At 40.4% G+C, this 20644-nt stretch overlaps 1 protein-coding gene across 2 annotated transcripts in view; it reads right to left on the reverse strand.

Annotated features, from left to right (window-relative positions):
- The window catches only part of sgcz (sarcoglycan zeta), a gene marked incomplete at both ends in the record, with an annotated part of 356107 nt that overhangs the window by 159344 nt on the left and 176119 nt on the right, over window positions 1–20644 (reverse strand). The gene's annotated exons all lie outside the window — the stretch shown is intronic.

Here is a 20644-nt window from a genome sequence, read left to right on the forward strand (position 1 = left end):
AGTGAAGTATTATATGAGTGAAAACAATTTAATCTATGAACTTATTTTCAAGTGACTAAAAATAAAAACTTATTATAATGAGATCAACTGATGTTACAGCTGTTTATGTCTCCCTATAAAGTTTGGTGACGTGATTTAGCTGCCTTTATTGCTGCTTAGTGAAAGATTGCAGCACTTTTCTACAATGGAGCATTAAGATTGATTTAAGACTTGCAGCATTGCCAGAGCTCTACATTTTTGCACACATGGACCTTTGATTAGAACGAAGACAAATGTATAAAAACACATGATTTACAACCGAAGCAGAGTCACCGTTATGCAGAGATCAGGATCTGTCACACATCTCAGTACAGTGATGACAGAGACTTTGCATGCAGATGCATCAAAGACAGTCCAGCGGACGCTATCTGAATACTTCATTGGTGGAGTGTTCAGGACGCCACCATATTCTACTTAATCATGCCGCTCAAGCAATTAGAAGAGCACATTTTGTTTTGCTGTTTCAACTAAAAATTTCAGGAACTTAAGTTACTTTTATGTTTAGGATTTTTTAAATCTGTGGATAGACGAGCCAGTTTCAATTCTTTTTAAAGCCCTGGTTGGGTTAATACAGACATCAGGGTTAGCTTGAGGAGTTAAAGACCAGTAGAAAGAGTCTGGATCGTTTTTAAGGAGGTAGGTTCGGTTTTAAGAATTCCTGTGTACTTCAAAGAGTGAAAAGCTCCTAAAAACAACCCAGATCAATGTCAAAGAGTCCAAGTCACATCTAAAGTCTGGATATATTTCAAAGAGTCTAGGTATAGTTAAAAAAAAAGTCCAGGTCAGATGTTAAATATCCAGTTTGAGTTTCAAGCATCTGGTAGAAGTAATCTGGGTCTGCTTTAGAAAGTTTGAGTCAGAATTCTGCTCTGGTTTATTCAAAGCTTTTTTTCTTCAAACGGATGTTAAAAGGTTTAACAGGTAGACAAAATAAAGTGGATGAACTTTCTAAGTATGGGTCATGTGGGATGGTCAGATGGAGAAAAAAAAAATTGAATCAGAGAATCTGCAACTGACAGACGAGGAGAGACGGGCTGAAAGTGTTTGAGAGTTTGGAGAGTGAGATAGCAGAACGGAGAAAGAAAAAGACCAAAACATGATAAAAATGCGATAGAGGTAGAGTCGTAAAGTGGAAAGATAGCCCAGCATTGAGTTCAGAGAGATGGAGCTAGAGAGGGAGAGAAAGAGAGAGAGAGAGGGGAGAGAGAGAGAGAGAGAGGAGATAAGATGGTAGAGGACAGACTCCATTAGTTGTAGTGCAGCAGGCAGAGTCATTGGTAGCCAGAGATATGGACACTGGCTGGACGGCACCGCTATCTCTGTCATCTGACTCTAACTCTCTTTCACCTCAACCTCCTACACCTAAAACTCCTTCTCTCACTCCTTTTCTGCTCTCCCTAATTCACTCTTCCTATCTCACTTCTGCACATCTCTCTCTTTATCAGCCTTCGCTCTCTCTCTCTCTCTCTGTCTCTCTCTCTCACACACACACACACACACACACACACACACACACACACACACACACACACACACACACACACACACACACACACACACACACACACACACACACACACACACACACACACACACACACACACACACACACAGTCTTTATTTGCTGAGACTGCATGACCTTAACACCTCCGAATGTTGATTTTCTTTCCGCCCTGCAAAGCTTCTTCTTCATATCCTCTCACATGATGATACCAACCAGCCTTGATGGGAAACCAAAATGCTGACTCCTTCCAGGGCCGGAGGGGAAAAGAAAGAGAAATGCCGACTTACTCTATTAAAGGTTTTTTTTTTTTATGGGTTGAGTCTAAAGCACATACCAACCTATTATTTGTTCATACAAAAGGTTTTAGCCTTTAAACACTTCAGTCTTGAGTTTTTTGTTTGTTTTGTTAAAATACCTTCTCGAGTTCCAACGCTGCTGAAATCGTGTCACTGAGGTCCATTTAGTGCTGCCATCAATTGGTCATAAAAAGAATAGTGGATGCAGGAAGCTGCATGACTTTATTAATATCTTTGATTGATGTTTGGAATTAATGGATTTTCTGGTATTACTGCTGAAAGGACCAGAACTGACCAGCTACAACCATGGAAGTTCTGCTTCCTTTTCTGATATTAGTTACTTTCACAGATGCACTTTGCAAACCTAAAACTCAATTCCTGAGAGTATATTTCAAATTTATGCAATACTTCCGTTGATTTATTTTTTTTTTTTACTTTTACATGGAAAAAGTCAAACTCCAAACAAAGATTTATTCTGGCTTTGTATCGACTTTCAGACCTTTCTGAGATATGGAAGTTATAAATTCCACCAGAAGTCTAACAGAGGAAAGCAGTGAAGCACCAACTGACCTCGGCCCTGCATCACACTTAGTTCAGCAGTACGACAGAAAATCCTTCACATGGCTTTCAGAAGAGGAAAATCTATACCACGAGACTAAACATGTTGGGGTCATTCCATAAGTAAGTAATGGTGCACTTATGCTTTGCACCACAAAAAAAAAGATGCTTTGATGTTGATGCTTCAGATATTTTCAATGCTGTTTTTGTGTTGAGAGCCTTTACTGTAGCAGCCATCAGCAACCTGACAGGAGGTGCAGAACAATAACAGTGCTGTGATCAAATGTAATCTATGTACTTGGCTGATAGATTTTATCTACTGCTGCTTCTCAGGATCCAAGCATTCACAATAAATGCTGAGAAGGTAGAATCACGACACAGTGCATAACGCAGATTTAGTATTTTTCATGAAGAAAGTGCTGGAATTCTTCAAACAATTCAAGTTTGATATCATTCAGGTGTTTTTTTTCTCCTTTACATCAAACTTGCAACTTCATGGTTTTTCATAATCCACCAGAAGATTCAATCATACGACTCAGAAAAATCCTTTTGAACTGTTTGTGCCTTTTTATTTATTTATTTTTTAAGCACATGTGAAGTTGGGAATTCCAACTTCACATTTAGAAGACAAAATAAATCTCCCACAAAGTGATTTATATCTGTTTCTGGATAAATCAACAAAAGATAAGAGGAGACACAGGTATTTGCTGCAGTCCTCGCAACAGAAGTAAAACTTGTTAAAATGTACTGTGGAAAAATTCATCGAGATTCCGGCCTTCATTTCATTCCTTCGAGCTCATTTCAAAGCTCGAAGTTGTGACGACTGGCTTTCCTTTCCTCTCCTCTTTACTCTGCTCTGCCTGCAGAAATTGAGCAATATGCTTGAGGCAGCCACGCTGCTTGTTGTAATGGAAATGGATGTTTAACAAAAGTGAAATTCTCTGGCTGCCAGTGGCCTGATCACATCACCTGCAGGTTGTTCTGTTTTTCTTTTCTTTTTTACCAATAGAGATCAGGCCACGGTGGTAAGATGTTAGTTTATTTGTCCATCTGCAGACAGCAATGTGATATCGATCTTTGAATTATTCATTAGGTAATATTATGATTAGCTGGAGGCGTGGCCCCCAGACCGAACTGAAGCCACTTAAAAGAGGGACTCATGAATTATTCAACATTTCACAATTAGCTTGGAAAACAGCCTGTTGGTGACAAAGCTGCAAAGAACAGATATTTTTAGAAAGCTCTTCAGTAAATTCAGTCACTGAACGTTTGAAAAAGAGGAAAAATGCTGGATCTTCAGTAGACGGTGAAGTATAATACTGGATACATAACCTGCCTGCAGATTTGGCAGGCTTTGCACCACAAACCATCTTATCTGTATTTCACTTAACAGAAAGCTGCTAAGCAAAACAAAGCTGCCCCATCCTGCCCTCTCATGTGAAAACCCTCAGGTAATCAACTAAAAGCTATTAACATCACTTCATCAACACCAGTCTGATGTTCTACAATGTGATGCGTTATAGAGCCTAACACAGCCCGGGTTTCCTTTTACACTCAAGGAGCCATTTTCCACCTGAATACACCAACATACTGGGTGAGTGAACTGTGAAGAGACAGAGCAAAAACACAGCAAAACCAATCCCAAAGCCAACATTCACTGCAGAGCAATTAACCAAAACTATTTAAAGCCACACGGCAACATGTTTGGCTGCATTATCAATGGAGTGTGAATTCAATTAATATATTATAGATGTAGGAATTAATGAAAGTCCAAATGAGAAGTACAGTCACTAAACTTGGAAAAAAAAAAAAAAAGAAGGAAAAAACTAACAACTATTTTAGTCCAGATTCAAATGAGGTGATGAAAAGATGTGATGAAGATTGCAATCCACTTATTTGTGCCAAAGGAAAATATCAAGCTGCTTAAAATGTGCATAAAAAACAAGAGTTCAATATTTTGGATCTAAATGCAAGTCAAATAATTTGCATCTGAGCACTATCTGGATATGAGACACGTATTAATACTGAGTGGAGAGAGGGCTCAATGTTTGTCAAGTGGGCTCATAGATTAATGAGGTTTGGACGTTAAACAGTGATGATCTTTTCCCTCCTGCAATATTCTACGATATTTCACTTTACATATGTGCTCATTCTGTGCAGATACAGTGAATATGGATCAATAGCAGAGGACTGCTGTGGAATGTAACAGTGGAGGCTTGATGATCATTCCATTTTTGCATTCAGAGTCTACATGGAAGCAGCAGAGTGTGTGAGTGTGTGTGGCTGGTCTCTGCAATGCTGTCTGTCTTCGTACTGGAGTTTTCCATGGAGCCTTTAAATGCTAATCATTTCCCTGCAAGCATCAACATTGAAAATCAATAAATCTACACACATAAGCTTGTGGGTACTGTATATATATATATATATATATATATATATGTATGTGTGTGTGTGTGTGTGTGTGTGTGTGTGTGTGTGTGTGTGTGTGTGTGTGTGTGTGTGTTTGTGTGTGCGTTCCTATGTATTCATTTTTGTATTTTGAGGTTTCTAAAAAGCAATAATTGGTCAAACACCATTGTAGCACAATTTAAAGAGAACCTGATATATTTGTTTTTTGGTAATCAACAAGTGGCAGTAAATGACATAATGTCACACGCAAAGGGTGTGTGTGTGTGTGTGTGTGTGTGTGTGTGTGTGTGTGTGTGTGTGTGTGTTCAGTGTTGTGCCTTTTCAATTACTCAGTCGCTCTGTGATTTACTGTAACCAGCCTATGTTCTGCTCTGCCAGTGACTCACTCATTGTCATGCATCTGTATTTGTGTCTCATTTCACTCAGAGGCAAAGCAAGGCTATCAATCCAACTCAGCACTTTGACGAAATATTGTTCCTCCGCCCACACCAGCTTTTGCTTCAGAAATCGCACACTAAGCCTGATTCTCACTGCCGTCCTTCCATTTGTACAGTTGCCATTTCTCAAACTTGTCATGAATTTTCTCCAAATGGTAATTCACATCTCAAATAATTCTCTGCCCTTGACTCAGTCTTCCCTTCATTACACCTTCACTCAACCTTTGCAGCCATGCTAAATACATACTATGAAACAAATGGAACGCATTAGGAATGTGCAAAATACATAGACAACCTATAATGTAAAAATATGATGTATAGTTGTATTTCTATATAAAGAATGGGTCATTGTTGATAGAGCTATACGAAATGGGAGGGAAATGTACAGCAGACTAATAGCAAAAGCTTGCTGAAATAACAAAGTCGTAATGTACGAAATCTGGGCAAAAACATTACAATTACTATGAAACCAAATCACAGTATAACGTAATGAACATCAAAGGTTTTATTGCAGAAAATTGTAATATGTGGTTGTACGATTATTTCCTAATTGCCTTCATGTTTTTTCTAATTCACTCTTTTGATGCTTTTCCTTCATCCTTCCCTGTTTATTGTGTCCTGAACCATTCCCCCTCCCGCTTCTCTCCCTTCTTGTCCTCTGCTCATTCCTCCTTCCCTCTCTCTTTCTGTGCATTTCCTAGATTGAAGTGACATCAGCGTTATTAATCAATCCCACGGTACACCACAGCCTGGAGGCCCGGCGCAGCGTGGCCCAACTTTATTAACATCATAATGTCTTTGACAGCAATACAAACAACGGCCACGAGTGCAACGTCACCAAGGATATTCTTACAGCAAAGCATCGGCCACAATTTGATCTTATGATGAGATGATGAGGGTGTTGTGGCTGATATGGTTGTGATGGCTGTCGATGGACATGTGCATGACATTCCCACTCATAATTCCTCATACGGCAGAGCACTTCAACAAATAAGACAGCAAGATGAGAGGGAATAGGAAGCGGATAAGATGGGCTGAGAAGGTGAGGAATGAGGCGATTCAGAAAATAGAATAGGAGAATACATGACTGTGACACTCATACATGATTCTTTTCTCCACAACCTACCAAACGGAGGATCTCCAATATAAACAGCATCTTTTTGAAAGCTGCTAACAACAGGAGATCAGAGCTCTAACTTCAAGAAGTCTCTATGTGTCGCTCTTTCATCTTTCAAGCAGTTCTATTTCATTTTAAAAGCATGTTCAAAATCCATTATGGCAAACAGGCAATCGGATATTTGCTGTTGTATGGGGAATCTGAAGGGTTTCTAGCAGACAACAGATCTTGAGTCACTTTAGAAATTACCAACATGAAGTGTCCTTTCCAATGTAACTTTGAAATGTTCCTTTTTGAATCCACGTGAATAATTTGCACATGTCCGGATTCACAGGAATCGAATGGCAACGTCCTCCCTCAGAAAGCAAATGAATGAATGTTACTGCACTTGGTATGTGGAGTGTGTGTCAAGTCAGTTTCATTTCTGTTGTCGCTGCGGAAGAAAGCAGTGAGTGCAAACGGCTGAACATGTGTGCTGCTGGATAACATGTGAGGATGTCAACCAAAGGCTTACATAATGAACGGAAGGAAGGAATGTAAAGATGGACACACAAAAACAGGCTGTTTGATATAAATTTCAGCTGTGAAACTAAATCTGAAAGTGTAATTAATATGCACACATGGCTGACTGATACTGCTGCTTGACATGAAGAGCTGCAGGCGATCCAGTGTATCTGCCAGCCAGCATCACTCAGCCGGGCTCCTCGTCTTCGTATATTCAATCAATACTGCTTCTCCAATATTGTGCAACGCCTGATGGCATTGACATTCTCTTTGTTTGTGATTCAAACAAAAGAGAAAGCTGTGGCTCTGCAGAGTTTGGAGGGTGACTCTGGTGTTTGTGAGATGCATGTAGATCTAACTGAATCCAACAATTTGATTTTAACTAACCTACAATTCTCAAGTGAGGAACTGTGTGTTTGGTAAATATATCAATCTCACATCACTGGAAAGCCAGATGATTACATGATACATTATTCCACATTTGTAAAGGCCATGCATTTGTGTTATATGCAAACGAGCCAATAGAGATAAAATGGCAGGAGAAATAATCATTATTGCCAATCGTTTATGATTTATTGCCAAGGAACGTGGTGAGAGCAAAGGTAAGATTTACCAAACCAATTTTCTGGGGGGGAGTTCAGACAAAATGAAATGAATTGTAATTTTAATGGATCAATTTATCTTCCATGTAGGTATATTTCTTTCTTTAGAAATGAGTGCCCCATCTTCTGATTGGTCTGATTAAAGTTCATTAAAGTCATAGTTTCAAATAATATCAGAGACATTGTTAAATGTGTATTGTTTTGAACATTTCTTTAACGTCTGAGGTTTCTCCACCACAAGTCAGTTCCTGTGCTGTGCTGTGCTTTATCTTTATCTTATGTTGACAATTTAAGGCATGCGGCTCCATTTGCATCGATCACTTTAAGACTGAATTCAAGGTAAGTAAGTCTCTTATTTTGACAGATCCCAATGGATTTCATGGGCCACAGGCCTTTAGAACAGTGGCATCCCGTAAGAGTCTGTGCTATCTTTTTAAAAATAAATCAATTGCACATTGCAATTAAGAAAACCTACATGTTTTGTCTTTCTTTCTTCCTCCCTTCCTTCCTTTCTTCCTTATTTCTTTCTTTCTTAGCCAATATTCCCCCAATTCAAACTGTTGCTGCTTTACTGTATGCATGATAGTTATATACAGTATAGTCATTCCTTTGTTAGGGAAAACGTTTGGCTACATCTCAGCATATATCATTGTACATAAATATATGAGGAAAGCATTCTCCAGGATACAAACACAATAAATAAAATGCAGGACTGCCGCTGCAGGGCGGAGCAAGTGTGCACGTGTGCGACAGAAACCATATCAAGGGATTTCATGTCCACTTCCAACATGTGCAACAAACTGGTGGTCTCTGTATGTAGGTACACTTGTTTTTCATGTGTTTGTGTGAGTGTGTCCGTGCCAATGTGATAAAACACTAAGCCAAGTGAATTGGGAACACTCCCTGTTGGCTGTTGGTTTGGACAAGCTGCCATTCCTCTCTGTCACTGTGGGCATTCAGGTGTTCAGCCAGTGGATGGATCTCTCTCTCACACACACACACACACACGCACACACACACACACACACACACACACACACACACACACACACACACACACACACACACACACACACACACACACACACACACACACACACACACACACACACACACACACACACACACACACAAACAAACATAAAGGAAAATAAATAATTAAATCCACACAAACAAGCAAACATATGTACGGAGGGAAAATCACAAAATCACACTGCAGCTACACGCACCACCAAGCACACTGGCAAACATAAACAATGAGTTCACACACACACACACACACACACACACACACACACACACACACACACACACACACACACACACACACACACACACACACACACACACACACACACACACACACACACACACACACACACACACACACACACACACACAGACACACACACAAAGGGCTCCTGTGCAGTGAGGCGTCCACCATACCAACAGATTTACGAGGTTGTGCTTGCAGGCCTGGTGTGAACAGAGAAGAGTTAAAGGACAACTCTCACTCTCCACAAAGATGCACACACCAGCAAACATATGCTTCAGTCAAAAACACAAACATCAAGTCCCATTCCAATGACATGGCTGCAACAGGAGGACATGTCTGAAACTAAAAGAACAGCAACAAAACAATAAAATGGTTTGAGTATTGAGAGTGATATGGTGGCTTATTATTTGCCTGTGGTACCTTCAAGAGGGCCCCCGGCCAGCTCAGTAGGTAGAGCATGAAACCTGCAATCTCAAGGTAGAGGGTTCATGTCCCACGCCGGGCGCCACCTTCCCTTGGGCTCACCACCCACAGGAAAGGTTCTTAATCGGTGCAACCCGGAAACAGATAAGCGGGAGAAAATGGATGGATGGACCTTCATGAGGAAAATGCTGCACCACACCGAGCACATGAACGGGCTGCTACGTCAGACCTCACTCAATGTTGAATTTAAGTGTTTCGTACAACCGTCCACCCAGCCCAACCCCACACTACCCTTTTGACTTCACACTTTGACACCAATTAAAATGCTGGTTGTCATATGTTGTTCAGACAAACTACCTAGGTAATGTGGCTTTTCGCTGGAGAGTAAAATTTCCCTCATCAGTGTGTTTTTTTGCACATCTCATGTTTGTGGAAACCCCAGCTTTGGTGCTAAAGGGGCTTCTTTTCCATCTATTTATAGAAGCTCCAAAGTGAAAAGATGTTCTCATTTGTCCCTGCCTAGATTTATCTCCTTCCAATGATGTCTTTCACTTGTTCAGGACCCATGAGGCTAATTAGTGGATGATGGAAATGATGTAGAGGGAAAATATGAAAAACAAGACAAGAGTGAGATAGATTTAAAAAGAAAAAAAGAAGAATTAAGACAAAAAAACTAAGACACAAAATATGAGATGTTCATGTTGGTTCCCAATCTGATCCTAATTTAAAATGAGCTGACATCTTAGTGCGTTATTCAAACACACCCTCATATAAAGGTGAAGCACAAAATCATATTTAAAACTGCTTGGTGGCAAAAAATAGTTTGAACATTAATATTAGAAAACAGCAGACCTACATGTGTTTATACCTTCAAAGTTTAGAGAAGAATGGAATCATAACAAACATTTTTTAAAAGGTAGGAGTTTAAAATACACAATGTGTTTCAAGGTAATTTCAGGAGTAAAGGCATATTGATCTTAAAACCATATCTGAGGTATCTACTTTTTTTTTTGTTGGTACAAAATAATAATGCAATCGCTGAGACATTTTGAAATGATTTGAAGAAATAGTGCTGCAGACCCAATGATATATCTATACCTAAAACATTATATTGTGAGAGTTTCTCTTTTTTTTCTGCAGTGTCTGCTTTTTGTTGTTGAATTATTAAGGAATAACTCCAAGAAACAGAGTGAGACAGATAGCAGGCTGCAGCAACTGCAGCACCAAGATGGGCAATCACTACAAATTGTAGTTTTGTGAGATTGACAATCATCAGGCCTCTGCTTGGTCAATTTTCTGACACAAATTTGGCCAATTGTGATGAAACACAACAACATTTGTACTGCTGCACATTCATATTCATTTATTATGTCTCTACGTCTCCAACAACTTCTGAGGATGCTGTTTTGAGCAAAGTCTCCTTCTGCAAAATGACATTAACGTTCATTCACAATTACAGAAAGTCACTCTGCCTATGATTCTTTAATTCAGCACCATGGACAGCGCACCGGTGAGCCATAAAGTTAAATGGTGTGAGCTGTCAATGGTGCTGGAAGAAAGTTTCCTCTACTGATATTTCAATGTTTTTTCAACCATTCCACGCATGCTGGAGGGATGGATTGGATCTGGATGAGGGACACTGAAGTCGATCTCAGCTGAACATGGGGGGGATGGATGGTACCGATGCACCAGACTCATGAACGAACTTTAAACGAATGTTTCTAGAGTGCGAAAGGAAACCCGTGTACACAGACAAAACACGAGGCACCGACCTTAATCCAGACTCAAAGTGGGAACATTCACATTATAGGGCGAGCGTCATGACCACTACACGCCTGCGTACTCCATAACAGTTCTACAAAGTATATAACAAATCTTGGTTAGGTACTTATTTCTAACACAAAATTCTACTGTGTTATAGTTTCATTTAGATTTATATATCGACTTTGAATGATTAAGTCATTGATTTTCTAGTCATTAATTGTGGATAAATCTCTTCAAGTAAACAGCTGTTCTCATTTCATTTCTTTTTCCTGTCATTGTATTTGTCTTTTTCCCGTTGACTTCTCTCCCGGCCACATTTTTGCTCTTTTAATATTGTTGATTTCTGTTCCTCAGGCTCCCCTCCCTCCAGCCAGGCCCTTCCTGCTCATTGGCACGTTGCCTTGTGCTGATTCAGTCCTTGTCAATCAAAAATGGTCCATGTTGAAACTAATCCAACACCAGCAGCAGACTCTAGCTCAGCCTCCTTTCTCTTTTCTCAGGGAAAATAGACTGCAAGGGGCCTGCAAGGAAACTTTATGCAGTCTGCTTTTTTACAACTCTTTGAAAATGACAATAAAAGCTGGTGATGAGTGCACTGCTCTCTGGTGTGTTGTGAACCCAGCTATCACATCAAATCATAAACACACAATGGAGAGGTCCGGTGTGATTCTACACAACCTGAGTAGTGTAAGTGTACATCTCCACTTGTGTGCGTTCAATAAAAAACAATGAGCCAAACTTCATTGTAAGCCCTCACTTTAGGTCTGATGTTTACCTCAAAGATGTTAAATGAAAACATCTTTGAGAAAATATAAAGTAACAAGTTAATCTCTTCAGTGTCGGTACATGTGCTGATACTCTTTAATGTTGGAGAAATCCTATACAGTTTTATCAGTTATTTATCTGTAAAAACATGCCATCTCACATCTCCACACTCACACAGGGTCAACTCTGATGTTAAAAGTATATTAAGGTATAGTGTGCAAAGGGAACGTTCACTCTGCTAAATCACTGCTTGAAGAGAAGCAGTGATGTGGTGGCAGCTTGGTTCAGATCTGAAATGGTGTGAATCAAAAAGTCCCCATAAACTGGATAGAGGCGATCCTGAGGAACATGACAATGACTAAATTCAAGGAGGAATCACAAGAAGGGGAGGAAGACTATTTCTAAGGGCAGTGTGTGTGTGTGTGTGTGTGTGTGTGTGTGTGTGTGTGTGTGCGTGCGTGCGTGCGTGCGTGCGTGCGTGCGTGCGTGCGTGCGTGCGTGCGTGCGTGCGTGCGTGCGTGCGTGTGTGTGTGTAAATCTCTCTTGCTGACAGAATCAGCACACCGGCTTTATGACCCTGCTCAGTGAGCTGGACTCCTCCATCATCACCCCCACAGCACATTCACACACTCACACTCACACATGTGCCTCATTTCAGTTTGTCTCAGTGATTAATAAAACTCGGAGCCACTTGGATGTTTTCTTTCTTTCTGTTTTGCATCCTTGTTCTTCCGCGCTGCTTTCATTCTGTGCAGCTGCACTGCGGCATGTCCACGCCACCATTTCATTGCTAAAACAGCCTGACACAACATATATTACAACTCATCATAACCTGGAGTCGCACAAAAGGAAACGAGATCCGTCCATCCATCCACTTTCATGCTGCTTTATTGGACTTGAGGTTGCGGGGCATCAGGGGCATTCTGTTTATTTTAACTGCACCAGATGTACTAATGTGTTTTCCTGTTTTACTAAAACTAACCTGGTCGATTTGGTTTTTGGACCGAACCAAAGTTCTTCTTCACAAACACTAATGACCATTGCAACATTGTAGAATTGTGGCGTCGGAGCTTCTTGACTTCATTTCATAAGGTGCAATATTTCATTTGAGATACTTTCAATTCAGGCTTGTTACATTTCAGACACATTTTTCCACCAACTAACGTTAAACTGATACGGAATGTATTTAGCGTCATGGTGGGTGAAGCAGAATACACTGTGTACAGGTCTCACACACACACACACACACACACACACACACACACACACACACACACACACACACACACACACACACACACACACACACACACACACACACACACACACACACACACACACACACACACACACACAGGAGATAGTCTCACTGTGAGGAGTGAAGCTTAACCACCTCACAACCATACATCATGGCGTTTAATGTCAACAGCCTTATCAGCAACCCCAACCCATCCAAAGACAAAACGCTGGGATAATGACAGAAAATATCGGACATCACACTCACTGGGTACTCTTGTAAAATCCATTCTGCTGCAGAACAATGGCTGTGCCATAAATACTGGCTACTCAATGAAAGCAATCATCAGTTTTGTGTGAGACTGCAAAATGGGGATTTTCTTTCACAACATGTTTGCTTGGCTTGTAATGTTTAGTGGAGTGAAGTTAGACTGCATTAAATGATGAGGTGTTTGTAACATCCTGCCCCTTCAATGGACATTGATGTGATGGTCAATATGTTTGAAACGCTGGTGTCTAGTAAAGTGTTAGCTGAAAGGATTCTCCATCCAACATTGCCTTTCCACGTCATCCATCTTTCTCCTTTCCTCCTCTCCCTCCCTCCTTCCGCTCCCTCTATCTCCACTGCCATCTTTCTTTGTACTTGCTTTTCTTTCTGACTCCTATCCTAATAGAGTTGTGTGTTGTCAGCCCAGCAGCACTAGTCAAAGCTCCCTTTTCATGGTTTGGACCAGAGAGAGTGTGTGTGTGAGTGATGTGTGTGATGTATGTCCAGCACTCTCTCATGTCCAAATCCCTCTGTGGAGCACTCGTACATCAACCTTGGAGCCCTGCACCATATAATGGAATGAGGAGAGACTGGCAGACAAAGTGAAGATGAAAGAGAGAAAAACTGTTGGAAGTGTTGGAAGATAAGGAAATTAGTGACGGGGAGACAGGCGATAGACTGTGTGACTCATATTCACATCTTCCTCTCTTTCATTTGCTTATCTTTCCTTTCAACAGAGAAACCATCTGCATTCTACCAATGGAAACTCTCTCAAGTGCTTTTTACTTCCTTAAATCTTTACAGCACTTCAAACTCTTTTGTGCTCCACATTTCCACCATCCTACAAACTATAACTTCCTTTTGTTAAGCTAAAATAAAAATGTCAATTTTTTTTCTTCCTGCATTTTCTCTCTTCCACACTCACACATACAGCGCTGCCTGCTTCAGTCACTAGTGTCACCCACAAACTGGTGCTTCGTTCCTACACGTATAACCTTTACAGAGATCTGTTAGATTTGTCTCTGTGAATTTGCAGACTGCGGTCTGTACACACTCGCTGTCAATGCTAAATCAGATTTGGTTGTGTTCCGATACTTTGACTGTGACTGAACTTGCTCTTAACCTTTTCAATCCTGCACTGACCTGCTTTTGAAAAAAGAAGAAGAAAAGAAGTTGTTCTCCCTCTTCATCTAGATCTTGCCAGTTTTCTGAATCCAACTGGATTTATTTAGGATTGTCATCAGATTTAATTCCAGTTGAAACAAAAACAATGATCAGCTTCCCTTTAAAATGAATCTAAAACAAGCTGCATATTTTTTGCCAGCAGGATCTTTTCCATCCAGAGAAATATTCTGCTCGAGGAAAATGACATAAAGGCAATCCAAGGATATTTAAGCATTTCAGGCAACTGCATTCTTACCCAAGCTACTTGACATTGTCTCCGATGACATACCGACGAAATGTTTTTCTGCTTTAAACTGAACGTTTTTATATGTGCAGGAATTGTATGTGGAGAACATGGATGTTACAAATAGCAATCACACACTGTGATAAATAGAAATTCTGAAAACTCACTGCTCTGAGTGTGTGTGTGTGTGTGTGTGTGTGTGTGTGTGTGTGTGTGTGTGTGTGTGTGTGTGTGTGTGTGTGTGTGTGTGTGTGTGTGTGTGTGTGTGTGTGTGTGTGTGTGTGTGTGTGTGTGTGTGTGTGTGTGTGTGTGTGTGTGTGTGTGTGTGTCAGCAAAGCACAGAGCTCAGAGCTGAGTTGCTGGTTTAAAAGCTGACGTGGGACAGTGGCCAGATGGACAGAAATAAATTAGCTAAAACAGGTCAGAAGAAACCATGTGTGTATAGAAGCTTGTGTACGGTCAACCTTGAAATACTGATGTACCCACTGTCCAACTGTGCAAGAGAAAAAATGGTTAACAATACACCTGCACAAGTAAAAGAATTTACAAACATACTCACATTAAAATGATTATCAGAGGATTATCATGTGAACTTATGAGAAGCATTTTTTTCTCTGTGTGACAGTGTTTGTTAACTTGTGCATGTCGATATCGATTCAAAACTAACAATTGTAAATTAAAGGAAATATTAGACTGTATCTACTCTTTCTATGAACAATATACTGTGTGCAGCCTTTTGACTTTCGAAAAGCATTTATCATCAAAATGTATACAACTGTGTTTTGTTCACAGAAAACTATTGCCAGTGCCAATATCTATTTTAAAACCCACATCCAAGAAGTATAGTAAGTTCTATGTAGTGTATGTCTTTGTAAAAATAATTTATATTGACTTGAAGTATCAAAAGGTCCTTAAACTCACTAAATGTTCGTAACTGATATGTAAATCAGCACTCAGTCCCTTTAAAAGGTGAGAGTGAAATGGGTGAACGTTAGATTTGTTTGTATGGATTAAAGTAAAAGAGTTGGCTATGAGTTAATGCACACGACTCAGCCAGACGGAGGTCTAATCTATTTTACAACATCATGCATCTGCTACCTGGTGATTAACTGTGAAGTTCCTTATCAACTACAGGCCTGAATTTTCAATACAAAGACTTGTATCACATCTTTAGAAGGGTTAGAAGTCCGTGTTAAAGGCTTCATTTCACTCAGAACATTAATATTGACCACTTAAAGTGCTTAATGTGAAATACAAGACCGCTTTAAACAAAGTTGTACTCAAACTTTTACCACCTATTGTCAGAGTCCAAGACACAGACGGATCCGAAAACAGATTATAATTCAGCAACAAATTATTGCATAAAACAACCAAAACAAAACTTAGCATTGTCGTATTCAGACTGAATGTTTATTGGAACTGGTTTATGGGGAAGATAAGTCATGATGACTAGATGCTGTGTGTAAAATAAAATTACAAAAAAAACTCCATCTATGAATCACCAACAAAGCTATTAGATTAAAACATAAGTATATAAAGATTAAAAACTATGACTGACTTCAGAATGAAGACTGAATAATGACAATTTGTTCACCTTTGAACACTGTCGATGCTTTGATACGGCTCCAACTGAACTGAGTCGGATAATACGTACCCCAAGAAGATCCGATGTGATGAAGACTGAGCATGTAGCACCAGAGTCGCTAGCAGAAGAGCAGCACATCACTGACATTAATTGAGGAGCACACATTGGGGATTCTGCCTGACATGCGTACAATCAGGCAGGACTTCAGGATTTGGAACATCTAAAACCATTTACCGTGTAGCTACACCTTCACGAGCACACCTGCATGCAGGGATACACCTACTTCTTAAAGAAATAACATTAAAACAAACAGATGCCTCTTCCTCAGCATGCAGCGCTGACCTGTACCTGCTGTTACCGTGGTGATATGATTTATGAATTAGTCTGCTGTTTGATTGGCTTGTTAAAGGACAAATCTAATGAGGTACTTGTAGATGAGAGAGGTGGGGGTGATTTATCACGACGCCAATCACCAACAAACACACACACACACACACACACACACACACACACACACACACACACACACACACACACACACACACACACACACACACACACACGATGACCCTGAACATGGGTAAGGTGTTCCTGTTTGAGGTCGAGGTTGCAGCAGGTGCCCCGGGTTCGTATCTGATACAACGTGATCTGCCCCCTAAAGGCCAGTCGCTTAGCAATAATTAAACATCAGTATCTGGCGAGAGGAAAAAAAAAAGGTGTGCTGCAACAGTAGCAGTCTGTATTCCCTAAAAATACACTTTTACAAGGTTTTGCGGCAAAATATTCACATTTTTGAAATGTTAAAGAAAACCCCCTGGGAGCGGTGTTGGTTGTAGTGACACAGTGACCCTGAAATACAGGGAACTGGTGTCCTACGTTGTTTCTCATTTGATTCCATATTCATCTTGTGCGTGACAGTGTGTCATAAAAGCTTATTCTTAGTCAGTGGCATCTGTCCTGGATGATAATGAATTTTGTACAAAACTGAGCCAATGCAGGGGATGTTGATTCATTTCACACCACATTAGCAATTTTAAACAATAAACTTATCTATTATCCAAGATGTATCTTTTAAAAGTGTTAAAATATGCACATCATTTTCAAATGAGTTCATGGAAGCTAAAGTCCAACCATTTACAATTTAGGACGAGCTGTAACACAAAGACACAAACTATATAAGAGGTACCAGTTAGCTATTATTTGGTCATACTTTCGCTTGTGTTATATTCATTAATTCACAAACTAAAAAAAGACATTTGTAAGAAGCTATTCATGAATGATGACTCTATGTGAACATCTACACAGCTTAAACACGTCCATTCCTTTGTTCTGTCACTCTTTATCCTGGCCGCTCTGACTTTTCCCTCGTTGATATGGTACATAGAATTTTTTTTTTAAATAAATCAATTGTGGCCTGGTCAATCCAAGATTGGTCAATGCAGAATGTGGATTAGTTCAGTTCAGTTCAGTTTACTTTAGTTTAGAACCTTGATCTTGTCTTCTAGTAGACAGAAAAGCATGAATCAGGACAACCACTGAATGAAATACAACATCGTCTTTGTCAAAGCTCCACGACCTTTTCTGCTGGATGTTTACAAAAAGAAACAGAACCTGGAAGCACAGATGGGACATGCTTTTCACCTCCAACAACAAATCCACAGGAAAAATTTACATAGAAGGGACTGGGTAGTAAATATTAAGTGCAGGTACTTTTTTTGAAAGCTGCATTGATTGAAGCTGCAAGTTTGTCTCTTTTGGTGATTTATGAAAGACCCAAAATATTATTATTATTATTATTATTATTATTACTGTTGTTGTTGTTGTTGTTGTTGTTGTTGATGTTGCTGCTATGGGTGTATGGTCTGACTCAGTACCCCACAGCGAATATGTGGTGTGGTTTCTGTGTAGGCGAGTGTGAATACACTCTTCGGGTGCCAGCTATTGTCTGCCTGTGTGTGCGTGTGTGTGTGTGTGTGTGTGTGTGTGTGTGTGTGTGTGTGTGTGTGTGTGTGTGTGTGTGTGTGTGTGTGTGTGTGTGTGTGTGTGTGTGTGTGTGTGTGTGTGTGTGTGTGTGTGTGCGCATGTGTAAAAAGTCAACAGTTGAGTTGGGTTACTGAAATGCAAATTGAATCGGCAGCATTAATTCATGTATGCACGAGCGCTGCGTCTGTTGTAACTCATTGTCAGTCCTTTTAATTAAACTGGTCTCTGACCGAGCGAAGAGCAGCGAGGAAGAGGATGGTTGTGTATGAGCGAGTATGAAGATAGGGCAGTGCCACATGGAGAATCCAACGATGAGGTGGTATGCGTGAGAAGGTCAAGTGAAGAAAGTGGCAGGTAGTGAATGAACACAGCAAAAAGGGTAGAAGGAGAAGAGAGAGAGAGAGAGAGAGAGAGAGAGAGAGAGAGAGAGAGAGAGAGAGAGAGAGAGAGGTTGAGTGGAATCACAATGGAGACGACACACAAAGAGGCAGAACAGTCTCCACTAAAGAGCTGGAAGAGAAAATAAAACAGCGAGGAGAGAACATTGAAGACTGCAAGATGAAAGATGAGGACTAACTTCAGCTCTACTCCGGCGCCGTCAAGGCATATAAAGTGTGTGTGTGTGTGTGTGTGTGTGTGTGTGTGTGTGTGTGTGTGTGTGTGTGTGTGTGTGTGTGTGTGTGTGTGTGTGTGTGTGTGTGTGTGTGCGTGTGTGTGTGTGTGTGTGTGTGTCTCAGCCATGTGATCTAAGGTCTTAAGTGTCACTACACTGTCTCTGCTGTGATAGCAACTCATTCATCATCTGAGCATCTGGTGCCCTTGCAACAACAGACACACACACACACACACACACACACACACACACACACACACACACACACACACACACACACACACACACACACACACACACACACACACACACACACACACACACACACACACACACACACACACAAGCATTCTGAATTTGTTATCTTTGCCTCGTTACAGCCTTTATGTAATTTTTCTTTCCAAGCTCTTTGGGGTTGTTTTTTCCTCAGTTTTCTTTGCTTTCTCGTGCGTCTTGGATTTAATGCTCTCCACTGACTTTGTTCTCCAAAAAAACCTCCATCCATCTGAAATTCTCCCTCCAGTCCTCTTCATCTCACCTGCTGGCTTCTCTCCATCTCCTCATCCGTAATCTTATGATGGAGCACAACATGCAGCGCCACAAACACACATTTGTTCATACTGACAGAGATGGCAATTTATGTTCCGAGGACTGGGGCGAAGCGGGTTAAGGACTGGAGAAATAACATCTTTTTTTAAGAATGACAAAGGCTGCATGATGGAGTGAGAGCACTAATGAGATTCACTTCCATTCTCTTTTCTCTGTGTGGCCTGTCCACCTGTCCAGGATGTACCCTGCCCACACTGAAAGTCAGAAGATGTATTCACCATTCAGTGGTGATCACATGATGCATTTCTCTCAAAATGTCTCATGTTATTTGCAACATGTGGAACTTGGTGAAAATGCTCTTGTAGAGCAATGTAGGGAAGTCTGATCAATGTGCAAAAATCTGTTTTCCAACCATGTAAAGGAGATTATTGCAGCTAAATCCGATGCACAAGTTTTCAGGAATGAAGCATCAGAGGTGGCATCACAACAAGAGCAGCTCTGAGTTTGCAGGGGTAGAAGCAAATTGACCTCATCCTGTAAAGAAACGAATCACTGGGTTTGCACTGTTACTTGGGCTGAGAATCCTAATGAAAGTAACAAGCAGAGAACTCGGTGTCAGTCCTCGGCTGGGATAGCCACTTGCAGGTAGGTACCGCAGCATTGAGCCAGACTCACGGAGAAAAACGGAAATCTTTAACTGTGGTGTCCTGGGATGAAACGCGAGAGTCGCTGGGTGGCAGTGGAGGCAAATTAGCTCATTTGAATGAGACCATGCTTTAAAATAATTACACGTCATTTGCAAAATCTCATTAGTTCGTCCTGAAAATGCTTTGCGTCATACAATTTCTGGTCATTCTTGATGAATTGTTAAATATTCCAAAAATAATGATGACAAAAGATATTTGACATCTCCAAATGCTATATAATGTTTTGATGTTGCACTAGGGTGTCAAAAGCAGTATGGTACAACGTTAAATAAAATACGGAATGGATAATTTTTTTCAATGTTTTTGCTCATATATATGCTGGGCATTTTGATGTTTTAGTAAGAATAGTGGACATAGAACAACACTGAGGTCAGTGATGCAGAGCAGTGAGAGCAAGTATCACCATCAAAGCTACAGTGTAAAGACGAGTTTGTAAAAACATATTTGAAGGCTGCAAATTGTCCCAAATAAAGGAATAAATTATGTATTATCCTCGCCTCATAGATAAAATGAGACCGTCTTTGGCCCTTGGCTAAAAATGAGTTTGACATTCCTGCATTAGGAAATTGCAGAAAGAATGCCAAATACAATCTGTCCCTGC

This window comes from Lipophrys pholis (assembly GCF_963383615.2).
Source record: "Lipophrys pholis genome assembly, chromosome: 5".
In the NCBI taxonomy this organism is placed as follows: domain Eukaryota; kingdom Metazoa; phylum Chordata; class Actinopteri; order Blenniiformes; family Blenniidae; genus Lipophrys; species Lipophrys pholis.